This window comes from Typopeltis vanoorti, chromosome 5 (genome assembly GCF_054136105.1).
Source record: "Typopeltis vanoorti isolate ZY-2024b chromosome 5, IOZ_Tvanoo_1.0, whole genome shotgun sequence".
In the NCBI taxonomy this organism is placed as follows: Eukaryota; Metazoa; Arthropoda; class Arachnida; order Uropygi; family Thelyphonidae; genus Typopeltis; species Typopeltis vanoorti.
Genome location: NC_143553.1, coordinates 34,581,789 through 34,602,617, shown reverse-complemented (window position 1 = coordinate 34,602,617; position 20,829 = coordinate 34,581,789). Strand labels below are relative to the sequence as shown.

At 36.4% G+C, this 20,829-nt stretch overlaps 1 long non-coding RNA gene across 1 annotated transcript in view; it reads right to left on the bottom strand.

The window, feature by feature from the left end:
• LOC150106307 (uncharacterized) overlaps positions 1 to 18,723 on the bottom strand; it is a 45,289-nt gene extending 26,566 nt beyond the window's left edge. Inside the window, exon 1 of the long non-coding RNA XR_016548300.1 lies at positions 14,134 to 18,723. This is a non-coding gene — a long non-coding RNA (uncharacterized LOC150106307). The remainder of the gene's footprint in view (positions 1 to 14,133) is intronic.
• Positions 18,724 to 20,829: the final 2,106 nt, after the last annotated feature.

Sequence of the window (20,829 nt, the reverse complement as noted above, 5' to 3'; positions counted from 1 at the left end):
TGAGGTGAAAAAGTAAAGGGTTGCTCATCATAGGCCTAGAGTAGTTAGTATAGGAATGCAAGATAGCCTGATAGTATTAGGAGAAAGAAAAGATAGAGAGATAGAGAAAAAGGCCTCAGCTCTTTTATATCATATAGCCAAAGGCTATCAGTTTTCTTTTTCATCAATCTCATATAGATGAACAACCAAAAGACTAATTGAAACAAAAGCACAAGGATGACTAATACCCAAGTAGTTAGCTCCATCTAAGTTAACTGCCTTGAATTGGCCTTCTCTGCCTGAAATTTCTCTCTAGTCATCCCTGCAATTGACTATAAGACCACATTGAATAAAGAAGATGGAACTATTTAAAACACCTCTCATAGCAAGAATAGACAGAATTTTCTCTCTCCCTGGTGAATATTGCATAATGTGGGTGGTCTACATCATCTAGTCATAAATTTGATATCTCCTAGAATGCTTCTTTCTAAATACAAAAATCGTCTGACTGAACAATGAAATTTCCACAATACAATATTATAAAGCATTTGGATATCATATTGCTGGTTTTCAAATTCATGTTTCTTTCTAACCTTCCATAAATAGTATTTTAATTCATTAATTATGAAAATCAAAATTCTCTTCCCATTGCAAAAAAATAACCTGTTCTGTTGTAAGTAATGGAATGCCCAATACATTACATAATCTGTTACAAATATGCAAGGCAAGAAGGCAGCAATAGAATGCATGTTCTATTGTTTCCAATTGGTAACAGATGTCATAGACTGGATCTCCGATGTTGAAATACCTCCATTTGATGGTGTTGACTGGAAGGTGGTCTAATGCAATTCTCCAAGCAAGATCCCTCCTGTTAGGGTATCCTTGGAACTTCCCCAAATTGTGAAACAAAGTATTGTTGTCAGTACCCAAATGTGGAATTTCGCAGCGAAAGAGATTAAAGATTTCTTTATACCAAATTTTACTTTTTTTTAATGGAAAGAATGTCAATGCCAGAGTGTTTTAGTAGTCTTAAAGTGTTGTAGTATTCAGGAACAATTTCAGCTTTTGGACCTCTATAATCATATACTCCAAACAGGGGAAAATGAAAACCTAGGTAGTATAGGAGAAGGTCTGCACATGTGTGATTAGTCTGCAATATTTTATGGATTTTTGAAACTGTATTGCTTAAATAGCAGAATTTGAAAAATGGAAGCCCAAATACTCCATGCTTCTTTGATAGTTGAAGAAATTCCTTTTTAACTTCTTGGTACTGGTTGGACCAAAATAATTGCACAGACTTACTATATAATTGTTTTTCTTCAGCTTCTGTGATGTCTGTAATATTTATTATGTACAACTGAGCAGGAAAGATTATGGTTTTGAGTACTATGGCTTTAGAAGAAAAGGAAAGTGGTCCTATTTTCCAGTCTTCTAATGTTTCTAGGTTCGTGTATATAAGTTCTTGGACTGGTAATATTGGGTAAGTGGAGAACGAAATTCCAAATATAATGAGGGGTTCTCTCTTAGGGGTTAGTCCAAAAGGAATGCCTCCAAGATCCCACTTTCCAAAATCTTTTAAATTTTGTCCTGTCTGCATTAGTAGTTAATCCACTGATCTTGCTGAATTTTTCCAAAATACCAAAAATTATATATATGAAATCATTATCCTTCAAAGTTCCCACTACATCATTGGCACATTCATCATCGGTAGATTCACAATTATATGTACCATAGGTAGTGTTTGTTGAGAGCTCCTGATAAGATAAGTGTTATTTTAAGTTATCATTGACAATTTTGCTGGAATATTACGTAGTTTTGTTTGCTTTTCGTATCTTAGTGTGTCTGTTTGTGTGTTTTTGGTGTTTCAATTATTAATTTGATAAAATACGATAGAAGCGCGCACATGGCTCTGGTAAGAAATAAAATGGCAGCTAGTAATAATGGTTTGCCATCTTTGTTCAATAACGGTAACATAAAGGAGATTATTCAGTGAACTATCTGTGAAATGTATGCATTGCAGAGAGCAGTTGGAGTATGGTTAGATGATGATAATGGAGTAAATGTGTGTAGAAAATGTGAGGAAAATGAGGAATTAAAGTGTATTTCAGGTCGCGAGTGTGATATTTTTGCCAAATCTCAGAATGTAGAAAATAGCGATATGGTAAGAAATTGCGAGGTTGTACCAGAGAGCTGTGAGAGCGTGAATGTAGAAAGTGTGAATGAAGGTATTAATACAGAGCAAATTAATGGTTTAATAGATAATAAAAAAGATGAGACAGATACAATGAGTGAGATTGCGCTGTTGAGCGGAGCGATACATAGAGCAAAGCGGCAGCTGGAGCATATGCACAAATGTCTACCGAGTGTACCAGCCAATAAAAAAAAGTATGAAAGGAAAAATAAGAGTATGATTGTGAACATAAACAAAATGAAGGAGCGAGTGCTGTATGGAGATTCATTAGTACGAGGTGTGATAGTAGAGAATTTGACAAAATCGTACCAACCTGGTGCGACCATTAAGGATGTAAGTGAGTCTATTAGGGAGCAAAAGCAGGGTGAAAGAAAATTATAGTGGTGGCAGGTACTAATAATTTGAAAGGAGATAAAATGGAAATGATAGAGGACCTGAATGAATTGTTTGAGGTAGCAAAAGAAAAGAGTGAGAGAGTTAGGATGATTAGTCTTTTGCCACGGTATGACAGTGAAGAATTTAGGAGGAGGGCCATAATTGGAAATGACTTTATGCGTGGGTTATGCATGACGAGTGGTGTGGAATTTGTGGACGTGTGGAGTGAGTTCGATGGGCGAAAGGATCTATATAAGATGGATGGTTTGCATTTGAATGGATTTGGTGTAAGGAGACTTGAAAAAGTGTTGTTGAATGAAGTGGATGTGAAGAATCAGGGAAACTAGATTTATTAAGGGAGGGGGGTAAATATGCAGAACTTAGGGAGGCAGTTGAGTGTATGAATGAGTATAATATGCCCGAGCGAATAAGGACAACAAATCAGAATGGGGATAGTTAGTATAAGGCATCAAGGTAGGGAAGGGACTAAAGGGGGGTCTGCAATTCATGTATACTAATGCTAGGAGTATTAGGAACAAGAAGAAAGAATTTTTGGCCTTGGTTGGCACTTCCAGACCACAGGTTATTTTCATTAATGAAACATGGCTGACTGAAGATGATATAGCTAGTGGGATTGAATGTGAGGGGTATAGTGTGTTCAGGAATGACAGGGAGAATAAAATGGGGGAGGAGTATTATTGATGATAGCTGATGAGCTGCAGCCAAGGAGAATAGAAGTTGAATTGCAGGATAGAGAAAAGAGCACATTTGAGGCCATTTGGTGTGAGATTGAGGCTAGCAGAACAAAATATACAATTGGGTGCTGCTATAGACCAGGTGATGGAAAAGATAGTGGAGATATATGCATAAGCAAATAGAAGAAATGAGTGGAAGGAGGATAATTATTATGGGAGATTTCAACTATGGTAGCAGTGATTGGGATGAGGAGAGGACACACTGGAGGAAGGAATTGGGTTTTATGCTGTTATTAAGGGATAACTATCTGCGACAGCATGTAATGGAAAATACTAGGGGTCAGAGAGATGCAATTACTAGGTCATGCTTGACCTAGTAATTGCATCTGAGGATTTGGCTGTAACGAATATGACCACACTGCCACCAACTGGTGAGAGTGATCATAGGGTCTTGACTTGGGAGGTGGCTAAAGGTGTGGAATTTACAATTAAGAAAGGATACATGTGGAATTATCAGGCTGGTAAGTATGACAAGCTTTTAGGAGTTTGATTGGTTCAGTACCATGGCATGTAAAACTGCAAGGGCTAGATGTTGATAGTGCATGGGAGGTGGTTAAGAAGATTTTGCAGGAGGCAATAGCTGACTGTATACCTAGAGTCTGAATAATAAATCAAGTAGGGATTAAATGGATGAATAACACCATTAAGCATGAGCTGAAAAAAAAGAAACAACTGTGGAGGGAATTTAAGGAGAAAGGTGACCTGCAGGCATATGAACAGTATAAAGCCCAGGCCAGAAGGGTAACAAGTGTGGTAAGAAAAGCAAAAGCGGATTATGAAAGAACATTAGCCATGCAGGCTAAAGAGAATTCAAAACAGTTTTTTCGATATGTTGCAAGTAAAAGAAAAGATGTATACGGCAGATTGATTTTAAAGAATGCCGATGGTAGGGAGGTAACCGAATCAGTTGATATAGTAGAATTACTGAGTGAGCACTTTGCAAGAGTATATCATCGATGTGGTGACATTGCAGAAATGGAGGAACAAATAGCTTAATCCGCTTTTGCTTTTGGCATACCATCCAACTCATCTGCGGGATTGGATGGTATGCCAACTCGTGTCGTACGAGAAGCGGCTAAAGAATTGTCAGTTCCTTTGACCATTTTGTTTAATTTGAGTCTCGGGTCTGGGTTAGTCCCAAGGGGGGGGGGGGAGAGGGGAAAATAGTTCCACTGCATAAAGGAGGTTCCAAGACTTTTGTTGAAAATTACCGGCCGATCAGCATATCAGGAATTGTTGTCAAGGTCTTGGAGAAAATAGTCAAGAGGAAAATACAAGATTGGATAGATGAAAATGGGATACTTTATGGGGGACAGCATGGTTTTGTGAAGGGTAGATCATGCCTCAGTAACCTGCTCATGTTCTATAACACAGTGAAGGCTGAACTGGATAAGGGTAACGGGTTTACAGTGATTCTACTAGACCTTGCTAAAGCCTTTCACAGGATACCACATGGAATTCTAATCAGTAAACTGCAGCATATGAGAATGGATATAGGGTTAGTGAGATGGATAGGAGGGTGGTTGATGGAGAGATATCAGAGAGTGGTTTATTCAGGAGTAGAGTCCAAAAGATGGCCTGTGACTAGCGGTGTGCTGCAGGGTTCTGTTCTTGGATCGCTACTGTTTAACTTGTTCATTAATGATATAGGAAAGGATCTGAGAGGAACTGTGTATCTGTTTGCAGATGATGCAAAGTTAGGTAGAGCAATAGTGAATGCTCAGGATGTCAAAATTTTGCAGGATGATTTGTATAGTTTGGGGGACTGGGCTAAGGAGAATGGATGTCAATTTAATGTGGAAAAATGTAAGGTTTTGCATTTTGGGGTGAAAAGATTAGCAGCAGTATATCACACTGGTGGAACTATACTCCAAGAGATTGAGGAGGCCAAGGATTTGGGAGTGTTGGTGGATAGGGAGTTGAAGTTTAGGGGACACATTGCAAAAGTGGCAAAATCAGCTCATAAAATCACTTTAACGAGCAGAGACAAACAGGTTATTGTTCCTCTGCACCGAGCCTTGATAAGATCCCATCTAGACTACTGTGCCCAGATATGGGCACCAGGGTTTCTTCTCGATGGGGAGGAGGTGGAGAGGATCCAGAGACGAGTGACCAAGATAATAGCAGGACTATGGAATGAACCTTATGAGAACAGGTTGAAGATTTGTGGGCTGCAGAAATTGGTTGATAGGCGGAAAAGGGGGCGATATGATTGAGACATTCAAGTTACTGAAGGGTTTCTATAAGATCAATTCAGAAGATATTTTTGAGAATAGGACTGGTAGTGGGAGGACTAGGGGCTGTCCGTGGAAGCTTGGTAAGAGTGGTTAGCAGGGGTGTTAGAGCTAGGTTTTTTACTTGGAGAATGGTAAATGAGTGGAATAAGCTGCCAGAATCTGTTGTGGGTGCCACAACTGTAAATGAGTTCAAGGAGAAGTATGATAGATACTGTGTAAATGTTAAATAGTTGTTCTTGACATGATTTTGGGCCTCCCTCAATGAGTTTGAGGACTCCTTGGAGCTGCCCGTAGTAATAATAATAATAATAACATGCTAATACCTTATTTTCCGTTATAGTTGAAGGAACTGTTATTCCTTGCACAGCATATGTATTGTCGACTTCCTGTAAGAATGGTTCAAAAACCAATGCAAAGAGCAGTGGACTAAGAGGGCAACCTTGCTTTACTCCTTTTTGAATTTTGACCAGGTCTGACAGGAACCCATTGACTAGAAGGCAGGTAGCTGAATTGGCACAGGCTCTTTAGATAGCAGCTTTTTACCTACCCCAATTTGCTGGAGGATGTGGAATAGAAAGGGAGGACAGATATTATCAAATGCTTGAGTAAGGTCTACTGAGAGCACTGCCATCAACTGCTTTTTCGTGTTAACTAAGCAGATTAGATCACATAGCAGAAATAGATTAAATTCTACTGCTCGACCTGGTACTCCATACACCTGTGTGCTTTTGATTATGTATCTCATTCCCACTTTGGGCCTGTTATTGATAATGCAGAAAAATATCTTGTAGTCAGTATTAGATAGAAAAATAGGTCTTCAGCTGCTGATTAATGTGTGATCTCTATTAAGTTTTGGAATGAGGACAGTGTGGCTTGCTACAAATTCACTTGGTATGTGTCCAGATGAGAGAAAGGAATTGAATAGTATAACTAGAATGGGAAGAATAAAATCCGAGGCCTCGCGATAAAGTTCTATCCCTACACCATCAGGTCCTGGGGATTTTCTTGTCTAGCATTCTTTATAGGCTGTGGTAATTTCAGATGCTGTAATGGGTCTGTCAAGCCCATCTCGGATATGAACAGGAAAGCCATTAATGTTCCAAGAGTTATAATTTCCAACAGTACTATTGTCTTCAAACAGATTTTTATAATGTTTTTGAAAGGAGTCAAGGATGTCTTGAGTGGTGGACACATCTTCTCCATTAACGCAGATTTGAGTGATAGTCCTTTCTTTGTGAAATTTAGTGAATTGTCTATTGAAGAAGGCAGCTGAAGGGCTGTCTGCTAGGTGCTTCTGTGTCTTATCTTAAAATTTCTTTCTTATACTTGTTTCTGTATTTCTGCTTCTATCTCTATATTAATGTTTCTAATGATGTGGCTTCTATACCATTGTGTTGGTTTGTTATGAACTAGCTTGTCTCTTTATACAGATCTTTGAACTTTTTCCTTTTCAGGAAAGCCTGTTCCTTTCCCCATTCTATCATATTCTGTTTTACTGCTTGTTTGAATTTTAACCACACATCCCAATTCCAGGTGACATTATTCCAATTTGAACAGAGGAGCCTGGAATTTGGTTGAAAAGATCAACGGAAAATTTGCTGGCGTCTCCATGGTCCGGAATCGATCTCTACTTTTTCCATGCAGTGGAACTTAAGTAGAACTGGATTATGATCTAACATGTTGATGTCAAAATGTTTTATCTGAATTATCCTATTTATAAGGGAAGAAGAGATATAAATTCGATCAATACAAGTACCAATACCTTTATTCATGTACATGTAAGCCTGGAGATTAGGATTGCAAATCTTCCAAATGTCTACTAGTTGAGCATTTTCAAGACCTTTATTGAGATCTCATCAATGGGAGCCAGATCCAGAAGTGATACCAAGGTTGAAGTAATGCAGAAGTAATATTTTCATATATGAGTTGCCAAAAGGTGCCACATCTTATTATTAAAATACTCTGGATTAGAGATAGTTGTTTGAAGTGTTTCCACTTGGTTATACTATAAATTAAAAACACAAAAAAATTATATACTTGGTTTAATCCTTTATTCGAGTACAAGCAAACAAGTTTGTGCCTTAACTATTTTCAGGACTAGGGCAACTCGTATATAGAAGCTTATGACTCCCATCACTTGCCTTAGCATCCCATAATGCAAAACACATATCATTATGGGTATGTATAATGCTATGCATTATGGGAAGGGTTGCCCCAGGCTTGAAAATAGGTGCAAATTTGTTTGCTTACACTTGGATATAGGATTAAATGAAGTATATAATTTCTTGGTATTTTTAATTTACAGTATAACCAAGTGGTAAAAACTTCCCACAACTATTCTCTTCCTCTGCATCTTGTACACCAACTTATCATGTGGTAATCTATCAAATGCTTTTGCCAAATCCAAGAATATAACTGTATATGATTCTCCCTTATCTAACACATTTATTACCTTATCATAAAATGCAAGTAAATTACTAAAACAGGACCTACTCTTTACATATCCATGCTGATCATCATAAAGAATACTATGTCCTTCAACCTAATCCTATATTCTATTCCTAACCAATCTCTCCAACACCTTGACCACAACTGCAATTATGCAGACTGGCCTATAATTATGCTTGTGGGATGGTACAACTAAGGAGTGGAAAGTGGAACTACTTTCCACTCCTTAGTTAGGAACCCTACCCACTGCAAGACTTTCATTAAATAACCAGGTCAAGGGCATAGCCAACTGTGATGTACATTCCTTAAGAATATGTGGTGATATGTCATCCATTCCCACTGCCTTATTAACATCCAACCTGGCTAACATCTGATACACCTATGATTCTCTCACTTCCAATTCTCAAATACTTGCCTCTCTTCTATATATTGCATGGTGTCATTTACACCAGTATCATATACTCTTATAAAGTGTTTGTTCAATAATTCCACAACATCCTTTGCAGCTGTTAATCTGCTGCCATGACTAACCAAGCGTTAATCTTCCATAATTATTCTTCCTCTTTCTTGGAATATAGCAGAAAAATTCCCTTGAGTTAACCTTTGCCTGACCAGCCAATCTCCTCTCATACTGCACCTTTTACCATGTTCGTCACCTTTCTAGCCTGTGCTTTATACTCTTCATGGATCCGATCACCACCAATTGTCTTGCACCTCCTCCATAAGATTTTTTTTTCCAGCATAACCTGCTTGATTTCATTGTTCATTCATTTACATTTCATTTTATGAATACACTTAACAAGATGAAACAATTACAAGTAAGGAGAAAAAATTAACTATTTTTCTGAATATATAAATTTGTGTATCACTCAAATACTGCAGGTAATAAAGGAATTCTGCTTTCATTTTTGTAATCACATAAAAATATACAGTAGATCACCTAAATACATCTGTATGGATAAAACTGTTGAATAGTATACAGTAATCCATTTCAAGACAAATCAATGTAGCTACTTGCTTTCAATGAAACTTCATTTCTCATGATGCAAATACTTATTTGCCAAATAAGGTTATAAATATGTATTTTTCCCCTTATAATCTTAAGATGGTTATAGATATCAAATAAAACAGTAACAGAATAAGAAAGCCTTATGTATTTCAAAGAGTCAAGGATAACTTTGTCTCTTTGATTTACCTCCCAGACAGTACTGTGTTGAACCTCAGTTCTCTCAGCTGCTTTCAGAAACCAACCAACAATAAGTGCTTTCCTTTGCATGATTTTTAATGAGTACAGTTTGTTCAAAAAGTCCCTGCCATTCCAGAAACTATTAGTAATCTAAAAAAAATCACTATATCATTGTTCTAAAGCTGGTCCACTCAAGGGTACTAGGTCTCTATGTTTATTCCACCAGATAGCACAGCAACAGGCAAAATTCCACCATCACTGAACCTCTGCTCAACTTGGTGGCATGCCAGAAACCACCAATGTGCCAGACCTAGATTCAAACTGGTGGTCAGGAGGAATCCTCTTACTGAGGTATAATTCGTTCAAAAAGAACCTAGGAGTTCCAAATTGTACTTCAATAAGAGGATTCCTCTTATTGAGGTAAGAGGAATCCTCAAGTTTACAATAAGTTATCTAAAAAGAGCACACACTCATTATTGTAAACTTGGGTCACTCCAGGATACTGAGTCTGCACCAATTCTACCAGACAGCACTGTGCCAACCATGAAGCTACAGGTAAAACACTCACCACATACTGAACCTCATTTCTACTCAGTAGCAAAATATAAGCCTACCAGTGTGGAAGAACTGGGCTCAAGCCAGAGGCAGCAGGAAGCACTTTCTGGGTGACCTTTACTGAAAGCTAATCCAATGAACAGAAGTGATATTTTACTTCTTGTATTTTATATTTTACTAATTGCATTTTTATAAACAAGTAGTAAAATAGTATATCAACATATTACAATACTTTGGATTAGCAATAGATGCAGCAAGTTTTTTCACTGGGAAGGAAAAGTAATTATACTTGACAAGAAATTATATACTTGTTTTCATCCTTGTTTTACTCAAGTGTGAGCAAACAAAAGTAAGTACGTAAAATATATACATGACTTAGCTGCTTACATACAGAAGCATTTAACTTCACATCAAATTGCTCTCTGTATCCCATAATGCAAACCACACTTCTTCTCAGGTAGGTATAATGCCAGGCATTATGGAAAGGGTCACTATCCAGAGTAATTATAACCAAATGAGATCACTCATCAAGATAGTGAAAGCTAACTCCAATTTATAATCTTATACCATCATCATCATCAAATTCCTGCCATGTACCCTCAAGGGGTGTACAGGATATGACAGTACTACATGAAAAAATTACATCGTTACTAACTTCCTATCTACAATTTTCCTCCAAATCAGTCTGTTACTTGTCAAGACTCCAACATTATCAGATCTTATATTTCTATCGTCTAAGGCACTTTGTACCGTATCAATCCACCTATATCTTGGTCTTCCTCTGGGTCGTTTTCCTGCCAACCTGGCAGAGAACACTTGTTTTGCTAATCTTTCCTCTCCCATTCTATTTAAGTGATCATACCACCTGAGATTAGCTCTGCTAACACATTCCTGGATCCTGACAATGTCAAGTTCTTTCCTAATATCCTCATTTTTAATATGATATTGCCATTGATGCCATCTGTTCACACCTCGAATCTTTCTCAGGACTCTCATATCTGCGGTCTCTAGTCTTTGGTCAAGTGTTTTACATCTGACCCAGCTCTCAGATCCATAAGTTAAAACTGGTTTGAACACTGTCTTATATACAGCTAATTTAGTGTTCCGACTAATTTCTCTCTAATTCCATATGAATTTATTCAAGTGACTTCCCACCATACCAGCTTTGCTGATTCTGTTGTCTATTTCTATATTTAATTTACCATCTTCAGTAAAAATCGTGCCTAAGTAGCTGAAATGTTTTACTTGTTCCACAGGTTCTCCATTCACAACACAGTTGACATTTTCAATGATTCTGCCTATTTTCATTGTCTTTGTCTTTTTATTGCTGACCTTCATACCATATCTATTACAACAGCAATCGAATTTAGTCAGAGAATCTTGCAGACTTGTAGCGGATTTATTTAGAAGTATAACATCATCCGCATAAAGCAAAGAGCTGACATTAACATCCCCAATTTTGATATCAGGTTTAATACCACTTTCCTTCATAATGTGATCCATATAGATAATGAATAACAGAGGGGATAATGTACATCCTTGTCTCACACCAGATTTAACATTAAACCATCTTCCTGTACTTCCTTCAATTCTAACTGCTGACTTACAACTCAAATAAAGACTAAGTATTGCTTGATATAATGCCTCATTGACACCACATAACTGCAGCGTATTGAATAGCTTCTCTCTTGGCACCTTGTCATATGCCTTTTCCAAATTGACAAAACTTAAATACAGATCTTTGTTATATTTCCATGCTTTCTCGACTATTTGTTGTAAAGTGAAGATCTGATCCTGACAGCCTCTATTTGGCCTGAATCCAGCTTGTTCTTCACCAAGCTTTTCTTCCACAATTCTTCTCAACCGTTTCTCAAGTATACTTGCATAGATCTTGCCAGGAACACTCAGTAGGGAAATACCTCTGTAATTCTCACATTCAGTTTTATTTCCATTTTTATATACGGGTACTATGAGAGCTCTACTCCAATCATCGGGAATTCATCCCTCTGTCCAAGGTTTCTGAACTATGCAGTGCAGCCACTGTAAGACTTTTATACCACCATACTTCAGCATTTCTGGTCGAATATCATCTACTCCTGCTGCCTTTCCACATTTCAAGCCTTTGATGGCTTTTTCTACTTCAAGTATGGATATGTATTCCTGACTGCATGCCTGGTCAGTGTTTTTTATCACTGTGCTGTCATCACTGCTTGTTTCATTTAGCAGTTTTTCAAAGTAATTACTCCATACTTCAAGGATATCTTTTTCTACCGTATTCATGTCACCTTTATCATCTCTAACTCCTTTTACAGCACTCTTTCCTCCATTTACTTAGCCTCTTCAACAACCTCCAGAATATTTTGCCACCTTCTTGATATTTATATTCTATATTCTTGCCAAAGTCCTCCCATGACTTTTGTTTAGCTAGTTTTACACACTGTTTAGCTTTCTTACATTTGTCTCTGTATTCTGTAAGAGTAAAAGATGACTTATTTGCCAGGAACTTTTGATATGCTTTCTTCTTTTCCTTCACTGCCTGTTTAACTTCCTGTGTCCAACAGGGAGTTCTGATTTTTTTATCCTTGCACACAACCTCACCACATGCCTCTCTGGCAGAATCAATCAATGTTTTCTTCAGAGTTTGCCACTGAATCTCCAAGGTTTGATTCCTGTTCTCAAACTCTTTCATTTTCTTTTCAATAATCTTTCTGTATTTTAGTCTACAGTTCACATCTGAGAGCTGCTCAACTTTTATTCGCTTTAAAACTTTCTTGCATGTTATTCTTTTCAATATGAAATTCAATTTTATCCTGCTCAAGACTAAATAGTGATCACTTCCAATTTCAAATCCTCTGTACACTCTGGTGTCCTGCACCAGGGAGAAAACATCACTATCAACAATAACATAGTCAATGAGACTTTTCTTATTCCTAGCCTCTTCTCTCCATGTGAATTTGTGCACATTTTTATGTTGAAACATAGTGTTAGTAATAACCAGTCTATGTCCTGAGCAGAAATCCAACAGATATTTGCCATTATTATTAGCTTTGCTCTTTTCTCCAAATTTTCCCAAAATATTTTTGTATGTCTCACAATCATTTCCTACTCTGCTATTTAGATTCCCAACAAGGACCAACTTTTCCTTTTTCATTGTGTCAGTTGCTTTTTCTAAAGCCTCAAAAAATTCCTCCACTTCTACCTTAGTAGAACCTTCTGTGGGACCATAGGCACAAATAAGTCTCATTGTCCAGTTCCCCATTCTCATATTTGCCCACATTACTCTACTTGAGACTGACTGCCATTCAAGAAGATTAGCCTCGTATTTTGTGTTGAATACTATGGCTACTCCTTCTTTTCCTTGATTGTCATTGCCTGAATATAACATTTTGTATTTATTGCTCAGAAAGATCTCACCAGTTTTGGTCTTTTTTGTTTCAGTCACCCCTATTATGTCGATCTTGTACTTATCTAATTCCTCAGCTAGCTCCATTTCTTTGCCATTCAGGCTTCTTACGTTGATAGTACCGATCTTTAACTCTGGTGATGTTGAGTTGGGGTTTGTTTTCAGATTTGTTCCAGTAGCTGACTTTTCGCTGTTCGCCCTGGTTCCCTGGCGAAAACAACGGGGGCCTTGTTTAACCGGGCGACGCCCCATCCGGCATGAAATTTTGTCATGTTGTACCATCATTTTTTATTTTGGTTTAACCAATAAGAATACAATTTGGTCGGCTAAATCCCAAATTGCCAGCCCATCCTCGTTCGTTCAGTATCAAAGTAGATACCCAACAGGGTGCACCACGAGAAGGTGAGGACTGGACATTAGGTCAGAAGCCCTGGTCGGTTCTCCGCATTCCTTGAAAGGCTACGTAGAGGTCTTCTCTCAGTTATACAGCTTTAACCCTTAAGCACCCCTATAATCTTATACATAAACTCTATATACAAGTAGCCTAGTTGTGAAGATATTTCAGCAGTAAAAGTTTGCTCATGCTAGGATAAAATAAGGAAGCAAGTAAGAATATATAAATATCAGCAAGCATGATTTAACAACTTTCATCATAGCGAAATAAGTGTGGTGAATTTCTTCACTATATCCATCTACTGAAAATCCTGGCTAAACACCCACAAATGTTATACTAATGGAAATTCCGCTAAAACTTTCCATCATAATAAGGCAATCCTTTATTATGAGAATTGACTGTAATTCATGATTTTGAATGCTCAGTAACTCTTGATTATTTCTGAGGGTTCACTACAATTAGTAATTAAAATGTTTTCTTAAATGTTTAAATAAATACATAGAGATATTTCATGTAACTCAAAAAAATAAATCCTTCATATTATTTTTGTACACACTGCACTATATGAATTTGTACTAAATTAAATAACTAGATATATTTGCATATATACCTTTTTGTATTCCTTTTGATCATATGACCATTACAGGCCAATATTCTGTTTAGATCAGAGTAGAGTTCAGAACATCAGTTTAGTAAGAACCTTCGCACTAAACAAAGATGAAAATTTTCTTGTACCAAGTACAGAAAATAATCTACATTTCTGGGATGATACAAAAAAAATGTCAGGAACTGTTCACCAATGATATATTACAGGTGCATTGATATGTATCTTACAATAATATAAGAATTAAAATGTGATTTTATATATATATCTATATACACACACATACACATTAGGTGTTGCCACCAACTGTAGTGAGTAATAAAGTTGCTCATGGAAAAAGGAAATTAAAATTGAACATCCACCAATAAAGTATATATATATACTAAATATAAATAATAAAGAATATTTAGCAAATTAAATTTATTCATTAGTAACCTTTTTGTTTATATAGTTGAATCTGTTCTTTAATTAGTATTTTCTATACTAATTAAAGGTAATTAATCTCAGTGTGTGTGTGTGTATATACTAGGGGGGGGCTCTGCACCCCTGGCGCCCAACCCCCTGAGTTCCGGGGTGATAGGACGGTTCTTTATGAACCTCACTTTAATTATTCAAAATCACAAAATTAAAATAAAATATTTACTATATAATCAGTCATGACATGCACGTTAAAAACGATAAAATTGTTGTCTCATGAAGGCAAACACATTGTTGGACGTTTCAAAACAATGAAGACGTGACAAATTTCGTTTCAAATTTTGGCTTAACAAATTGTCTCATGAATACAAACACATCGTTGAAACTTTTCAAAACAATGAAGACAAAAAACGTGACATAAAAAAGTTTCAAATTTTGGCTTATTTTTTTATATATATATAGAATGGATATACAGTGAGTCCTTGATTTATGATGGGGTTCCATTCTGACAATCCCATCCTAAGTTGGAAATCACTTTATGGACCATAAGGATATGTTAACAATAAACATGCCTGAATAATAAAATGTGTTGGTCTGTTTTTGTTATATTCGTAATTAAATTTACTCTGTTTACAGTGAAATAATACAATTTACAAATGGTAACATAACATTATTGTTTATAATACAGTACTGTAGTAAATAATGAAACATGAGTGCTTCTATGCTCATACCAGTAAAATATTCAGATGGAAACACATGGAACAAGAGTAATTCTTCAAGGCTGTTGTTTTATTAATTGGATGATTCATCAGAGGAGACAGAAGAGGCTAGGTCATCAAACAAATTCTTCAAATTCAGGAATTGCAATAAAGTGTTTTGATGATGATTGGTCTGCACAATTTGTGTTTTCTTTTCTGCATAAATTTCTCTGTAGCAAGCAATTGCAGCTTCCATCATTCTATTTTGTTAAATCTCTTCAAGTTGGGGTTCATTTCCTCAAACAAAACTGCTTATTAACAGAGGTGCCTCTGTCAATTTTTTCACTATTTTTTTTTTTTTTTTTGCAAATTTCTGTGCTTCTAGCTCTATAAGGTCTTCATTTGAGAGCTCTTCCTCCAATGATTCACTTCATTGTTGACCTCCAACTCTAAATCTTTAGTTAGCAGCTCTATTTTGTAAGGCTTTGTCTCTGTCAAATTCTGTAAATGTATAAACATATATTTTCAGAAGCATCTTCTAAAAATAACTACCATTCATACTTCATCACCTCGCTCTATGCTGAATCTACATTCTTTATACAATGCAAGATATTATATTCCTTCTGAAAGTCTTTGAGGTAATGATAAGAATAATTATGGAATAATAACATTAAGGTAAGGATAATATTTGTTTAATACATACAGAATTTTCATCTGTTTAGCAGCCATTATCAATGCATACAAATGAAAAGAGATATTAGAATAACAGCAAAATCAAAGCACACGATCCTCAGTAGCAGCAATAGCCTTAGCAAAAATATTTCTTAAATAAATGCCTTGAAGGAAGCAATAACACCTCGGTCCACAGTTGCAGTAGTGATATGGTATTCAATGAATGTGCTAATGGGATGGCTGTCGTAAGTATGAGTAGTTGTAAGCTGCATATACCGCAGGTCAAGGAATGACTGTGTGCGTGTGTGATAAAACTAGTTTTGCTTCTTTGCTATGATGCAATATTATGTTAATAATGTGTTCTAATTAAGCTGTCAAGAATGAAATAAACAAGTGTCTATTTCATTCTTGACAGAATGGAAGGTAAAATGCTTGATTCCACTTACTGACATTTTGAATTTAAGTCTAACTTATAGCACATATATTATTTTGAATTTAATTCATCTAGATTGGAAAGAAAGAAAGAATGAAATAATGATAAAAAAAAAAATTATATTTTAATGCACTGCTTGTTCCAAGAACTGGTCTTTTCATGAAATAGTGCTGTGCATATATCATTATATTTAGCTGTACTAATACTTAATCAACAAATTACAGAAATACAGTGAATTATGTGACTACCAGATCTCTTTGTGCTTGAAAGTTGAAATGTAGCTTTGTAAGAGGAGTTCAAAAGACTGGGTGAATGGGCAAGCAAGAGGGGATGACAAATTCAATGTTACAAAGTGTAAGGTTTTAAAATTTGGAAAGCAATGATAGAATGCAGAGTATACAACTTATAGGGATGTCTTAGAGGAGGTGGAGATGAAGGATCTGGTGGATGTGTGTGTGTGGGAGAAGTGATGACAGATAAGACCATAAAATTTTGGGGATATTACTCAAATTGTGAGGATAGCATAGTGAATTATGGTGTAGAAGAAGAAGTAATGTTATAGTTCCATTGTATAAGGCTTTGATTAGGCTGTATATAGTTCTGTGCATACATCAGATCACCTGGTTTTTCAAAATTATAAGAAAAATGTAATGTAAAGCATCTAGAGATGACTGACTAATGCAGTTTCTGGTCTCTAGAATGTTGAGTACAAAGACTGATCAAGGAAGTGCATTTTATATAGTTGAATAAGAGTAGGAGGGATATATGATTGAGACATGAGACTATCCCCTCACGAGGGCATCCTTGCAACATTCCACCTGTGCAATTCTAGTTTCTCTGACTCGATATACTCACTTGCCCAGAAAGAAACAGTCTCTCCAAATGATGTCTGTGCCCCTCTGCATTCAAATGTAATCCATCTCTTGCAATACAGCTGTCTTCTATCCTCAAATGTGCTCCACACATCCACATATTTCACACCTCTTTTCCTGCACATTCTCACTATCATCTCTTTCATCATCATCATCACGGCTGTTCTCCACTCCGCATTATCATACCAGGGCAACACACACTATTTTTCTTCTCACACATTTCAGATGCACTATCTCTAACATTAAATCTCATGCTACATGATTCACACTACCTCTCACGTCATTCGTTCCAAACTATCATCTCCTCCACATTTTCATCCCTCTTCATCACCAGTGCCACAATCTGTTGTTTGTTCCACCAGGCAAACACCCCTCTGGCACTTTACTTTGCACATCCTGAATCATTGAATCTCCATACATGATACTCTGAACAGATTCATTCATCTTTCTCTCACTGGCATCCCTGACTCTTACACTTCTAATCTCTTTCTATCCATCCTCCCTCTTTATTCCTTGCTTCTACACTCTCTCGTCTTTCTACAATTCCCTCTCTCCCATTCTCTCACCTTTTTCCCTCCCTTGCTCTCTGATGCCTTGCTTCTACACTCTTACAACTTTCTGTAACAAAAATAAATAATGCCAAAATCTAAAAACACAAAGAATATTCTATGCTCTGTCTTTTTAGAAAATTCAGAATATAGATAATCATGTAACATTCTTATGATTTAACCTGCACAAAATATTGCCTATGTCTTTTACCATAGAAATTTTATGCCACGGAATATTTCTTTGTTATTTGTAACATAAAAAATTATACTGAAATAATTGTGTTAAAAATGAATTATTTTGAATTTCATTTGAATTTGAAATTAAACAAGTCCACTCCTGTCAAATCATCGTCTGAAGATGAGCCTAATCCTTCCACAAGTTCTGCATCTAGTGACATCTGCAAATTATTTTGTTGCAGAATTTGAAGTCACTGAATCTGAAGAATTTGCTGTTGATTACCCAGCCTCAACCTTCCCTGCCACTTATGATGAATTATCCATTTAATAAACCAGCAGCTCTTTATTCTTGCACTGTCGGTTTCTATCTTATTATTTCACTGGTAAGTGCAGAAGAGCAATTACACTCATCTTCATTTATTTATTTCAGTACAGTACTGTACACAGAAATTTTATACTATAATTAGTACACTGTGTTATGTCACTATAAACAAGATTAAAATTAGTTTAAAAATAGAACAAAATAGATCTACACAATTTAGCATTCGAGCATGTTAACTGTCAACATATAGTGATTATTGGTTCATATAGTGATTTCCAACGTATAACGGGATTGAAACGAGAACAGAACCCATTGTAAGTCAAGGACGGGCTGTATATATGTATGTATGTATATATACAGGGTGTTCGGGATAAATTTGACATATTTATAATTAATTATATTTTTCCGTAAGTTACATGTATTAACACACACTTCTCTTCATTTAAAAGTTTGGACCCTTCTTCATTCATATACAAGATGTCAGAAAGGATGGATAGCTGGAACCCACCTGAATCATGGAAGAGAATAACTTGTATCATGATGATTCGTGCCCGCCATCAAAATAAGGATATTACGACTGCTGCCCAATGCTCCCTGAATACAGTAAAAACAATCAGGCATGAACTAGAGACTTGCAATGGTGACTACGAGGATGTAGCAAGAAGAAAGATCCCTAGCAGACGATCTGATTGCGTTCGTACAGCAGAATTCCTTGCAAATCTGCAGGAACAGGTGTTGAAGAACCCTGGCATTGGAATTCGGGCTTTGTTCGTGGAGTTGCTAACTGTAGTCAAGCCCTGGATAACAAGGGTAGCCAATGGTAGGCCGTATGTATGGCAGCAGGATTCGGCCCCTTGCCACACCTCTGGGAAAAGTCAAAAATGGTTGTCTGAAAATTTCTACGACTTCACCAGTCCAAATGTTTGGCCTCCAAACTCCCCAGACCTTAACCCCATGGATTATTTTGTATGGGGCGCAGTTGAAAAAGACACCAATCGCACTTCCAGTAATACAAAAGCCCAGTTAATGGATAAAATTAAAACAGTTTTTGCGGCCCTTCCCAGGGAGACTGTAGCATCAGCTTGTTCGAGGTTCCAAAGCAGAATTGAAGCTGTGATCGATGCTAATGGTGGTTATTTTGAGTAAATCTTGTTGATAGTATTGTAATTAACTCTGCCTGTAATGTTTTTTTGTCAATTCATTAAATTTAATAGATACAAAGAAGATTTTCTTTTTCCTTACGAAACTGTCAAATTTATCCCGAACACCCTGTATATGAACACAGCATAAATATCTCTTGTCAACTCTTGTAAACAACATGCTTCTAGAAAGCTATTCAAGGGAAGTAAACATGAACTGTGCCCTTGCTCACAGAAGATGAGTCTGATTAGCAGAATTACCAACGCATTTTGGATGACAGAATGCCAGACTAAAGAGCTTCAACTGTGAAGCATACACAAATAATTCTAAAAATGTATAATGGGATCATAATAAGATGCAACTTGTTGGCCTGGTTGGCTGAGTGCTTAATATGTTCACTACTAACCACTAGGCTGCAGGTTTGAATCCTGCAATGGACATCGATGTTTGTGAATGTTTTTAGATGGAAGATCAATTTTATCGCCTGGTGTGAGACAACTGCCCCATTAATTGGATGCCTGAAGTGGCTTGAAAAAAAAAGTTCCATGTTTGGTCTCTAAAAATAAATAATGTTGTTCCATCCACAAAAGGTTTACAAAAATTTTGTGGGTGGGAGAAACATTAAAAAAACGGTGAAACCTTTCATTATCAAGCAGAATCAAATTTTTTTCTATGACGTCCCACCTTTCAAAGGTGGGAAGTCAAATTCACAGTGCCTTAGTACTGTGGATGGGATTTTTTGTTCATTTTTGTATTTTTATTATGTTTTTATTTCTTTTTTACATAATCCAAAAACCCTTTTCTAGCAATCAAACATGAAACTTTTTTCAAATCACTCCAGGCTTCCAATAAGTCGCCAGTAGTCTCACACTGTGTAATGAAATTCAACTTCTACCTAGATATCCACCAACATCCATATCAAAGTGGGATTCTAACTTATGCCTTTTGGTTGGAGAGCAGAGATGAAAAATTTATAGCTAATTGTTTAGTAGGACATAAAATTCTTAATTTCATCCTCTCTAGCTATTTAACATGCAACAAAACATACAAGTAAAAGAAAGTGACCATGCATCCACACTAAAAGTGACTGGCTACAATTTGAGTTCCATATCTTCCAATATTATAAAGTATGCTGCTCTCTCTCTCTCTCTCTATAAGGAGAAGTGATTATGCTAATCTTCATTATAAAGCTGCATAATAGTTTCACTAATAGAATAACTATTTTGTTTTAATTCTTGCTAGATTTGATCTTCAGTAGATAGAAGTCCATGGATAATGTTGTACATAAATTTGGCATTAGTAGTCATCATTTAATATGATAGAACTATAATGGCTTATAAGTGAATATGTAGTTAATAAACAGTTAATAGTAGTCTACATAGCTCAGTTGGTTTCGATGGAGCCCTCTGGTTGAAAAGATGTG